Here is a 12,964-nt window from a genome sequence, read left to right as displayed (position 1 = left end):
TTTGCTAACGTGAACAGAGAGAACAAGAAATTGATAGCAATATATATGCAATTCCCAATATTATTGACCGATTTTATCATGAATTATCGCGCTGGCTCACTAAACTGTGGACCTTATTTCGTGAAAAAAGCGAACAACGTGATGGGGGATGGGGGCGGTTTATCAACCTATGGAAGCCCAAGACCCAAGTTTTATTGGGGGGCCTGGCCAAGTGCTGTTTCGTTCCTGCGAACGGGTATACGCCCGAATATGTTTAATTATTATTGAGGGGTCCTACCATTTCAAACACACCTCACTCAGGTCTACCGGTAAATCTGATTACGTGGGCAGAGAGAGGATAAAATTGATAACAATATATATTCAATTCCCGATCATATTGACCGATTCAATGATGAATTTTGAAATTTTCCGCGCACGGCGCCTCTAAAAAGCTGGCCCACTAAACGCCCAGCAAACACAGAACCGTAAAAAACCTTTCGGGATGGTTTCGAATGGTTATTTTAGGGTTTCGATTTTTATGTTTCAGAGGTATGTTTAAAAAACGTGGGAATGATGATCTTGAGGATCAAAATATTCGGTATGAATTCCAATTTGGTGGTAAGTATTCTGATGTGGGAAGTTATTTGGAACCTGTAGATACCGTTGCGCTTTGATAGAGTGCTGTCATCAGTATAAATTCGTGTTACTTGTTCGAAAACCTTATTTTCTGATTTACGGTCATCATTATATACAGCCTATAGTCATTGTCTCGTGAGTCTCGTCTGTTTCGCTAGCTGAGCATGAATCCCAGTTTTATTCCGAGTAAATATAACTAAATAAGTCGAATAGGTGCACTTAACCGTACGTGGTTATCCGAGCGTGACTTCTAGATTATTCTGGAAATTTGAACCGCGCTTCGCGCTTCGTTCGCGGGTTAACTGTTTCGGGGTTGCCGGAGAACCCGTCCCTACCAACTCGGCCCTCGCAAAACCCGGCCCTTGGAGAACCCGGCCCTCGGTGAATTCCTCGGGAAATTTAGAAATTAAGTGTATTCACAAGTATTAATATGAATTAATAAAGTAATAATGTTATTATCAACTGATTTGTCGGTCTTGTAAGGAGGTCAGGGCATGCGTGGGATATTAGGGTTGCCGGGGGTGGGATATTAGGGTTGCCGGGGGTGGGATATTAGGGTTGCCGGGGGTGGGATATTAGGGTTGCCGGGGGTGGGATATTACGGTTGATGGAGGTGGGATATTAGGGTTGCCGGAGGTGGGATATTAGGGTTGGGGGAGGGGGATATTAGGGTTGGGGGAGGATATTAGGGTTAGGGTTAGGATATTAGGGTTGCCGGGGGTGGGATATTAGGGTTGGTGGAGGTGGGATATTAGGGTTGCCGGAGGTGGGATATTAGGGTTGGGGGAGGGGGATATTAGGGTTGGGGGAGGGGGATATTAGGGTTAGGGTTAGGGTTAGGATATTAGGGTTGCCGGGGGTGGGATATTAGGGTTGGTGGAGGTGGGATATTAGGGTTGCCGGTGAATACAATATTTCCCGAGGGCCGGCTTCACATTTAATGCATTTTTAATACAAAATTGTTCGCGGGCCGCATTATCCGAGGTCCAGAGTAGTCGAAAAACACCGTGAATACCACAACAAGTAGACCACGCGTGCTTGATATGCAAAATTTCCCGAGGGCCGGGTTCTCCAAGGGCCGGGTTCTCCGAGGGCCGAGTTGGTAGGGACGGGTTCTCCAAGGGATGGGTTCTCTGGTAATCCTGTTTCGAAATGTTGTTGTAGTTGTGTATGTTAAATTCTGGAAGCTGGAATTGCGACTGGTACGGGATGGGGTAAAAACTAGGTGTACGGTACATAGGTTAGCCAGTAATATGCTATTTTGAAGGAATACCCTGTAGTTTATGACTCCGAGAGCAGTTTGACTTGCTGCAAACAGTTCGAAAATTACCTCTATTTTGTTTTGGTGGCTGTAATAATAATAATAATACAAGCATTTTCAGATATTTATAACATTATAATGTAGCATGTTATCAGGGACAATCACTAAGCCTGAATATCCCTAGTTTGTGATTACTGTCGTCGGTGAAGAAATTTACTGCACTCTGAGTATAGTGGTGAGTTTGAGTGACCTGGTGACCGTACCCGACTGCATCCTATAGGAGTTGCTCAATGGCTTGATCGTCTGCAGTTATCCACGTAAGTTTCTAAAATCATGCTTATATGAGTCATTTTCGTATCATATAACATGTAGGAGATTATATGACACAGCCTACTGGGTACATTCGTAGCGCTGGCGACCAGCTATACCAACTACTTTTTCACTGATTCCTAAAATACTAATTAAAATCTCGTCCGGGCACTAAAACCCCCTAGTATTCCCTCGGTAGGTCTAGAATTTTTAACCGGACTGACTTTGATAATTATAATGATATGAAAAACTCAATCTCAAACCAAGTATCAATATTTGATTTGTGGATGTGAAGCAATAACTGCAAGTGCTGTACCCAGAATCCCTCAATAGGGATCTTTAGAATAATGAGGTATCTTCAGTAACTTGAGACTATATTTTCATGCTTTGCGGGGATAGTTATGTGCACTAGATTCATTTTAATATTCTGAAAACAATGTGGATGTCGAATATCCGCATTTTAGTTTGTTGCCAAAAATATTTGAGAACCCCTGTAGATACGATACTGCCATGCGCAGCAAGATAATAAGTATACTAAGGAATCTGATTAATATCCATGATAACTATATGATTCCTAGAGCGACTGGTACTGTGTACATGGCAATTTTGAAACTTTTAGCAATCTGTCATGGTAACGTATGTTTCAGGCTAATTATGTTTCATAGTTCATCCATAGTGATTTAGCCAACGTTAACGAACTGTGGTTTATGTATTAGTTACCATGTGAGTCAAATTTTGTATTCGTAGCAGTGTTGGGATCAAGTCACTACCTTCGTGTCACTGTATATTTTGACTCGAGTCAAGTCAAGTCACTCGATTTTTGTATGTGACTCGAGTTGAGTCAAAATTCAAGTCAAGTTGCCTTTTCGACGTATATGAGGCATGATTATGTCATTGCATTTTGCTAGCTGTCTGAAATACAGATTGAGTGGTAATTGACTCTGAGCCAATGAACGAATATAGAGTTAAATATACACGCAAGAAGACACTGTATCGTTCACATATACGCAGAACTGTTAAACTGCGTAAGTAATTGCACCGCCTCGGTTTATAGAACTTCTAGAACTGGTAACTTTACCAGCCAAAATAGAGAATAGAGAAATAAATTGATAAGATGCAATACATTACATTTTTACAAACAGATACGATACACCATGCGTTAGCACAACGACGAAGCCGTTTCTGCTAGTGCGGAATAGTGTTGTTGGGCACAGGCGAATAGCTTATTTTGAAAAAAAACAACAATAATTTGAAACTGACATCAATTTCAGCATTCAACCGTCAGCCACGTGTTGCACATCTATCCGTAGATTAGTTATCAATACCTATATCTATAGCTGCTGTTCGGTCAACTGGAAAGTTACACGGCACATTGCATTGAAATAGCAGTGACGTAACGTTAGCAGTCTTCTCATAACTTTTCTGCAATCCTAGTTAAAACTCCAGACTCAGAGCAAGAGGCTTGGATGCATGATAATGCATTTTTGTTTTACTTCTAATCCAATTCCTGGTTTTCCTGTAAAGGCTACTGCAGGCCTATTGTGTGATACGAGCCAAGCTTGCTGTACGGTACAGACATTTGCTATTCTCATCTCCATAATAAGAATGGATCATGATTTGGAACTTGATGCGATGTCCAAGTTTTCTCGAATTTAGTCATTTTAATCTAATTTGTATACAAACTGTAGCTATAATTCTAATTTAAATCTAATTTGCAGACAGCTGCTGTGTAGCTATAATCCTCATTCTACTCTGATTCGGAAATATATCTAACTGTAATTCCAATCTAATCAGGAAAAGCTAAAATATTTCTAGTTGTCCAAGTCTTTTTGTGAAGTCCTTGCCGGGTATGATCGTTGCACTTGAATAATTCTGTTTGTACATTATGATTTCAGATAGCTGGATTCAGCTCAGTTGGAGGCGACGCAATTGGCCAATCTGTCAGATCCATCATGAAAAAGGTCGCTACTACCCGTGTTTGGAGCAGTTACAGCCGTGTTGGAAAATGTGGGAAGGAGGCTTTTAACGAGCTCGCGTTCTACAAGATCATAAATAGTGAGCAACATTTATGTTTACCTTCGAACCTATCCATATGTGTTCAGTAGCCTACCTTACACCCCATGTAAATGTTGAGCTAGCTCAGTGGTTCTCAAACTTTTTTGACACGCTACCTTGACAATAGCTAAAATTTATGCCACCGCCCCTTTATCGTCATATCAAAAATATTAAAACGAGCAGCCAGAATATTAGCGACCCCACCACATTGTTTGGCGGCATGCAGGGTGTTCTGGCTACACTACGTTACCAGCCTGAACTATCGCGTCTCCAGCAGGACTGCCGTGCGTGCGCATCGTGTGCGAATGTTATGTTATATTGGCATGAGCTTGACATAGGGAAACTCATTTCAAGGCCAAAAAACATCGAATATCTCGATGGGCTTCGCGCCTCCCCTGTGATGCTTTCACACCTCTCAGTTTGAGGACCACTGAGGATTTACACTAAATATGAATACTTTTGTGATTTTTAAATAGTACCAGTAATGTTCGTGATATCGCTTTTTAAGGACCTTGTAAAAGGATCCATGGTGAGGCTCTGACCGAAAAATCTTACATTCATGTTGTCATGGAGGCGCTGCGCCACTTCTCTCATCAGAAAGGCGGATGTCAATGGAAGGTATGATTTCCATATGCATACTTGACATGGTCCATGGACTACTGAGATGTTACAGCTCTTAGGCTTGACTGGTATTCATTCAAGTACGGCAGGCCCGCCGGCTTTGAGTGGCCCGCGAGGCAATTCTCGAAATAAGTTATAATATCAACAACAAATAAATTACCCAGGTAATTTATCGTTAACTCGCAAGACCAACCGCAAATTTGATTAGCCTCACCGCGGACTTTAGTCTGTTGATGACTAAAATATCAGTTCCGACATGTAGGCGTAGCCAGGAGCCATTTTCGTAGATCTTCGTATATGACCATAAAGTAGAACATCTCGTAACGGATTTATTTGTCTTGATATTTTTTTAGCGCTGCACTCGATTTATTGCCAATCGATTTCTTGCTTTTAGTATTGGTGTCTCCTCCTGAAATGTCTTATTTACGGAATTGATATTAGCTTTATTGGCAATTATGCGAGAGCGTGTCGTCCGACATGCGACTTCGCGTCTGCACTCGCGAAAAGATCGTCAACGATGAAACCTTTGCACAAAGTGATAGACGCACTTTCACTGAGCTCTTCGATATTGATATGTCCAAGCGTTGATTAATCATGTCCTAGCCAAATGAGCCCAGCGGTTTACAGCGTCGACCCACAATATATGCAACTAACAATGTTTTATTGACCTAATTCTTTCATTAACTTGAATAATATTTTTGCGCGACTAGGACATGTTTTCATGACATAATTGTTAACGATTTTGATGTGTGGTAATATGAGTCCTTTTTTACCGTTACCTATAGTCCGGTTCGCTCCTATCGAACGACTTAAAAAGGACATCAACATTCAAGTGGTCCGCGCAATGGTTCGCAAATCTCGTGTGGCCCATTGGCCGAAAAGGTTGGCCACCCCTGATGTACGGTATCAATAAATTTTTGTCAATCATTATTCAACCGATTAACCAATTCAGTGTCATGGTTCAATTATTTACGATGTAATGTTAGCCTATTCAACAGAATGTTACGTACTTTAACATTGCAAGTCTATTATGGTTAGTGCAGCGGTGGCCAACCTTTTTCAGAAAGTCTATTATGGTTTGTGCGGGGGTGGCCATTGGCCAACCTTTTTCAAATTTTTTCAAAGTTCATGAAAGAATTCGGTCAATGAAATAATGTTGATTGCATATATGTGGGTCGCCGCTGTATACCGCTGGGCTCATTTGGCCAGGACATGATTAATCAACGCTTGGACATATCAATATCGAAGAGTTCAGTGAAAGCGCGTCTATCACTTTGTGCAAAGGTTTCATCGCCGACGATCTTTTCGCGGGTGCAGACGCAAAGTCGGATGTCGGACGACATGTTCTCAGATAATTGCCAATATAGCTAATATCAATTCCGTAAATTAGACGTTTCAGGAGGAGGCACCAGTACTGAAAGCAAAAAATCGATTGGCAATAAATCGAGCGGAGCAGTAAAAAACATCAAGACGAATAAATCTCTTACAAGATATTCTAATTTATGGTAATATACAAAGATCTACGAAATGTGCTCCTGGCTACGTCAATATGTCGAAACTGCTATTTTAGTAATCAACAGCCTTAAAGTCTGCGGTGAGGCTAATTTAATTTTCGGTTGGTCTTGCAAGTTAACGATAAATTACCTGGGTAGTTTATTTGTTGTTGATATTATAACTAATTTCAAGAATTGCCTCGAGGGCCACTGAAAACCTTCTTGCGAGCCACATTTTTCCGGCCCCGGGTTAGTGCCGGATTCACAGTGTACCCAGTCTTGGGGCAGAGATAATAAAGTTGGGTGATCTATCAAGTCAATCATCGCATTCCTCAGGATTTAACAACCCAGGATTTTTAAAAACGGTTGATTTAGCAAACCTGAGCAAACTACAGATAACTAGTTGTCTATAAACCGACTGTACAGAGTACAATGCCTAACATTCGTACTCGCTTATATATCCAATAATGACCGTAACAATCGTCTCCTAACAGTCATAGGTGATGACTTCACTCACCAATCAGCCAATTATGCACAGTTGCACACACAATTGCAGAGCGATGTATCTATATTCTGTAAACACTTTTGTCGCCATATAACAGGCGAGCCTACCCGTGACCCGCGAGGTTTTGAGTGGCCCACGAAATTCTTGAAATTAGTTATATTTCATAAAAATTATTACCAATGTAAGTTATTGTGAATTCGCCGACCAACAATTTCATTTGCTTGAGCGAGAAATTTGGGATGTCAATGACTAAAATATCAGTGCTGACGTACTAACGAAGCCAGGATTTTTTGTGCGCAGCTTAGATTTTGTGTGCGCAGAGCACCGCACATTTGCGGGAGGGAACATTACTTGTAAGCGCCTTAACCGAAAGTGTAGATGTTTATACGTCCAAGTGCTGAAGACTCCTGTCCTTGCCAAATAATCCCAACGTTTTATAGAGGCTACCACAATATAGGCAAGTAGCGCTGCTTTTCGCCGAATTCATTAATTAACTTTGAAGAAATTTTGCGCTTAGCTTGGTCAAGACATAAATGCACATTGCACATTGACTTTTCACACTTACTGATTTAGATGCATAGTACCAGTGTTGGGATCACGTCATTACCCTCGAGTCGCAAGTCATTTAGAGTCGTTGCAGATTTTGACTCGAGTCAAGTCAATCGATTTTCGGAGGTAACTCGACTCAAGTCAAGTCACGATTCAAGTCAAATTGAATTTGCGAAGTATGAGTGCTGGGTAAAAGACGGATTAATCGGTCATTTATCTTCAATCAAATAATATAAAGTTAAATATAAATGTAAAAGACGTTGTAGAACTGCTAATAGCATATGTGAGTAACTTTATATCTACACGCTACGGTCTATTATCAGCCAAAATAGAGGATCGAATACGAAGCCTCGAGTACTTGTAATAAATTGATATGGTACAATATACTACCCATCCGTGAGAATAGAGACGCATCAACTATATTCGTTCGATTTGAATTATACAAGAGGGTTGGTAAAAGATAGCACTGCACAATTTAAGCACTGTGCTGTCTGAGAAACAAAGATACCTTGCTAACAGAATAAAATACTACTACGACGACAACGCAAGCATAAGCTGTGACCGTTTCGTTTGCGGTCAATTAAATTATTATGTAAGAATGGAGGATCAGTGAAATGTGCGATCAGTGAATGGATGTTTGCTCTCACAAGTGACACCTGCATATCGCAAAAAATCCGAACGCACAAAAGGTATAGGATTATTTGATTGACACCGTTTACTTGATTACTTGAAATTGACTCGTAAATTTTGCTCCGAGTCACGAGTCAATCCACATATCTGGAGCGCCGAGTCGAGTCAAGTCAGTTTTGCAAAGAGACTCGAGTCAAGTCGAGTCATATGAAAGAGTTGACTTGAGTTTGACTCGAGTCAAGTCAAGAGTCGAGTCATCCCAACACTGCGTAGTACTAAGAACTATCTAAACAGGATCGAGCATGTCTTTAACATTCAATGTTGTTGTTTCTCTGTAGGGTTCTATGGGGAAAAAGGCAGAATGCAGCTTCTTGTCCTCGTCGTCAGAAGATGAATAAGACACTCACTCAGTTGGATTTTGGACCATGATTATTTTTTCATTGTTTCGTTCTGAGTTTCTTTGACACTGTTTTCTATATGAATTATAAGTTCATCAAATGCAATGTTTAGTGTGATACGTGTATGTGTCCGCAGCCAGCCTCAGGTATGCCTAAATATGGGAATACAGTGATGTTAGTATGCCAGGATGTTTTTTGACCATCGATGGTACGTTCTAAAGCATTGTAGATACAGAGTTTTATCTACGTTTTATTAACGATCCCGATTTGCGTGAAGAATGCGTTAAAACGCGTCGACAGAAAAACCCACTTAAAACTAACCTGCCAGTCTTAAATATGAACTAAATAAAAACGTTTTTTTTTTTACCTCAATGGGGTGTTTCGTGTTTGCTGGGGCGGACGCTCAACACACATGATTAGTAGCGGTAAAAAGCGTATAGCCAAGGGTGGTCTGGGGGGCGAAGCCCCCCAGAGGTTCGGTTTATCACCCTATGGGGGGCCCATGACAAACGTTTTGGGGGGGCCTGACGAAGTGCTGTTACGGCCCTGACCGTACGAAACGAACCTGATATGGAAGAGCCAATTTAGCTTTCGATACAAAACAACCCGCTTTGCCAAACATATTATAATTTAGTCTGTAAAAATGTTTGTTGTAGCATATTTGTGAACTTCAAGTGTTCACTAAGGTTATTCACGTTGAAAACCGGTCCTATTCGGAATATACATGGCACATCAATAGGCTACCTAAAGTTTCACAGTTCCAATGGACTCCTTTTGCAGTGATATGCGTTCTTATTTGCGTCTGACAACTATGCAATGGAAAACATCACATGGATGAATGTTAATAAACTAATTATAAACTATCGAATGTAATGTAATGTGTAGTTTCGATAGATAAACCTGTGACATGTAAAACGGCGAATCTGTCGGGTAAGCTGTCGCCATTCGGCGAGTCCTCCTACGTAATAATCACTGTCGGGTAAATATAATGGACATGTAGATAGCCCTTTGCAATCAGCGCCCACGGTACGGATTCGAACAGCAGAGGAAAATGATGCGCTCCATATTGAAATACAAACCCGCAATCGTGTGCTCCTCACTACGCCGACAATTCTGATAGTAGGCCTACTGTAGAATTTGGTCTAAAAATGGGTCAACCTAGAAAAAATTCTTATAAAGATGTATGATATACCGTTGGAAAGGTAATTTTATCAGCTTTTCAATGATAGCTTTTGTCATTTTTTTCACTTTGGGGAAAAAAAGTTATGACCAAAACCGTGCGAAGGGGTAGAAATTGAAATTAGGGAAAAATTGACATAAACATATGAACAAAAGGCTAGAAACTAATGAATTATCAACAGAAGAGCAGGATATAGATGCAGAAGCTATCAATGAAAATGACAGTAGAATGATATATCTGTTTCAGGGAGAAATAGTGAGCAAGACGGGGGGGGGGTGGGGGAGGGTGGCACCAGTGGAGCTGTCGTTGTTGGTCTGGATACATGAGTGCTAAAACAACATCACAATCTAATCCAAAATCTGTTGTTACCATGTTGCCTGTGATCGACTTACACGCCACAGATTCAGCAGCTTCATACTCGTTTCTATTGTTTGTGGCCGATCAGTACCGAAAACTGAATGTCCGAATGCCATGTGTAACCTTCGACCAACAGCTTTATGTAAAAGCATACGACATTGTACCGTCAAAGAACATGAGCGTCTTTGTTCGATTAGGCGGTATTCACCAGCTATGAGTTTTTGGGGATCAATTGGTTCCCTTATGGAAGGCAGTGGCTTGAAAAGTGCTCTTGAAACAGTAGGCCTATACGTTCCTGTAACTGTAAGGCACATGTTTACAGGGAAGGCATTCTCCCGCGCTGTTCGAGGTCATCTGCTATGCGCAGCTGCTCTTCTGTCCCTTTTGTTGGAAGAATTTTGGAGTGAGTTGGCGCCCGGAGAGCAGAGTGCCTTGGAGAAATTGTATGACTCAGACAGTCCTTCTGATCACAATAATGACGACATTGCGCATAAGATGTTGGCATTCGTCACGAAAAAAAGGAGCAGCTCACAAAGGAATCACGTATATCAGCTCTGTGGTTGAGCTATATTAATTACGTTTCAGTTGTGCAGGAGTTTATTCGAGCAGAGAGAACAAGCGACTGGTTACTACACTTATATGCGTCAAAAAGCATGCTGAACCTATTTGCTGCCACAGGCCACAACATGTCGCGTGTATCTTCAAACACTAGCAGAATTGGAAACAAGTCACCCAGATGTCTACCAGGAATTTATGCACGGTGTAATCACACCGTCAGGCGTTCTAACAAACAATGGGCTGGAATATGGACTGATTTGTCTATTGAACAGATTCTCATGAAATCTTTAAATGGAAAAGGCGGAGTCATCGGCAAGGGCATCACCGATAATGTATTAAGGGTGTGGACCAAAACCATGCACAGGTGTGCAGAAGGGACAGATGCACTCAGTACAGTCACGTCATTGTCAAATTATGATGATAAACACAAAGAGGCATTTGCTGGAAGAATCAAACGCGATAATGAGGATTTTGAAAAAGTGCAAACCTGGTTTCGTTCACACAATCCATTTAAAGTAGGAGTTCAGCTTATGGCTCTAGACTCAGGGTTGGTTGGTAGCAACAGCAGTGTGACCTGTGACCGAGCTGAGGAGATAGGGGCGTCTATCCAAGCTGAACTTGATGGTAAAACGTTTGCCAACTGTTCCTTCAAGAGGAAGAAGCAAATACGTACTATACAGAGCCTTAATTCCCGTGTGAAAATTGACCATGATACTATCACCATTGATCCATTAATACTCTTTTTGAGATTGGTTGTTGTCATAGAGAGAAAGCCAGAAAACGAAATTGCAGACTACTTCTTCTACGAGTTATCATCGTACCCAATGTCACTGTTCAAAGATGGAGTTCTACGAAATGCGCAAAAATCAAAACTAAAGTCATACGTCTTGGACAAAGTGGAAATGACTAAAGAACCGGACTCTGCAAAAATTATTCATGGCGGTGCCTTGTTGTGGTGTTGTGACTGGAAGAATAATGAGAAGTTTCATGAGATTTTCAAAAAATACATTGGTTTTCTTCAGCATTTGGGCGCCAATGTTATTGTTTTTGATGGCTACAGGGTGTCAACCAAAGATTCGACCCATCAAAAACGCTCTGGTACGACGTCTCAAACTGTTGAATTAAATAATCAAAATCCATGCCCAACTGAAAGGAACATCTTTTTCTCAAACTATACAAACAAACAAAGATTCGTGGTGGCTTTATCGAAACAACTGGAGTTGAATGGTTTCATAGTTCATTTGTGCCCTAGTGATGCAGATACAACAATCGTTCAAGTTGCTTTTGATTCGGTAGGTGGGAAACCTGTAACTATGTGTACTCCGACGATACTGATGTCCTTTGGTTGCTAGTGCATCATGCTATGCACCGCGACTATCCTGATATCTTCTTGACAAACATTACAAGAGGGAAAAACTGCCAGCAAAGACGGTGCTACAGAGTTAGAGATATTATTGCGAAGGTAGATGTTATTGTTTTGGAGTACTTGTTATTCGCGCATGCATTTACGGGCTGTGATACAACTTCAGCAGTTCATAAATTCGGCAAGATAGCCTATCTGTATTTGAGAAGTTGAAATCAACCAGCTTGCGAAATGTTGCCGATGTTTTCTACGAAGACGACGTGTCTCCAGACCAAGTTGGCAGGGCTTCGATACGGTTCTTCGAACTTTTAGACTCGTCAACGTATACTTTACAGCAAATCAGGAAACAGAAGTACGGGGAAATGGTCATGTCTAATCGTTCTCACTTTGATCCAGCTCTCCTTCCACCATCACCACGAGCTGCATATCACCATGGCCTTAGAGTATAGAGAACTTTAAGCAACTCTGATTTGAACCCGTTGTCATGGGGTTGGCGAAAGAAGGATGACATGTTTTCTCCAGTGATGACGGATGGGATCATGTAACAGACGCTGCTCTTGTCGGAAAGCAGGATTAACATGCACATCGTCATACAAGGAATGTTGCGGAATGACATGCACAAACACTACAGTCGTGTTTGATGACGAATTGGAAGAAGAGAGACATTGTACGGATGAGTTTGCATGATTTTGATGGAAATGCGTTGATGTTTGATTAGAACTTATAACTGTAAATATCGTTTTTACATCTTTATAGTTGGTTTAACTATGACCTTGCTTATAGAAGAAAAACCCTTTGTTTCGGTGAAATCTCGCCTATTATCTCCGTATCGGTCAACTTTTACCCCCTTAAACGTGTGATAAATACTTCTTAATAAAGTTATGTTTCATTTTTTTGCTGTCCGATTGTTAGTTTGCTTTGCTGATAGCAATGTTCCAATTTATAATGTTGTATTCTGTTATTAAGGTATCGTATTCATCGTATTTTAGCTTATAATTGTATTATAATGTTAGGCAAAATCGTGCTTTATCCCTTGGCACGTTTTTGGTCATAACTTTTTTCCCCAAGGT

At 41.0% G+C, this 12,964-nt stretch overlaps 2 long non-coding RNA genes across 2 annotated transcripts in view; both read left to right on the top strand.

Moving 5' to 3' along the window:
* LOC145454219 (uncharacterized) overlaps positions 1–345 on the top strand; it is a 161,087-nt gene extending 160,742 nt beyond the window's left edge. Inside the window, exon 3 of the long non-coding RNA XR_013920081.1 lies at positions 335–345. This is a non-coding gene — a long non-coding RNA (uncharacterized LOC145454219). The remainder of the gene's footprint in view (positions 1–334) is intronic.
* Positions 346–1,931: 1,586 nt separating this feature from the next.
* On the top strand, positions 1,932–8,541 carry LOC145454213 (uncharacterized). The gene is made up of 4 exons (XR_013920076.1): positions 1,932–2,193; positions 4,081–4,240; positions 4,749–4,858; positions 8,377–8,541. It is a non-coding gene; the product is annotated as an uncharacterized LOC145454213 (long non-coding RNA).
* Positions 8,542–12,964: the final 4,423 nt, after the last annotated feature.

Source organism: Botryllus schlosseri, chromosome 13 (genome assembly GCF_051294905.1).
Source record: "Botryllus schlosseri isolate E-star chromosome 13, Bs_hap1, whole genome shotgun sequence".
Taxonomy (NCBI): Eukaryota; Metazoa; Chordata; class Ascidiacea; order Stolidobranchia; family Styelidae; genus Botryllus; species Botryllus schlosseri.
The sequence above is the reverse complement of the archived record's forward strand: the minus strand, read 5'-3'. Positions and strand labels throughout refer to the sequence as shown.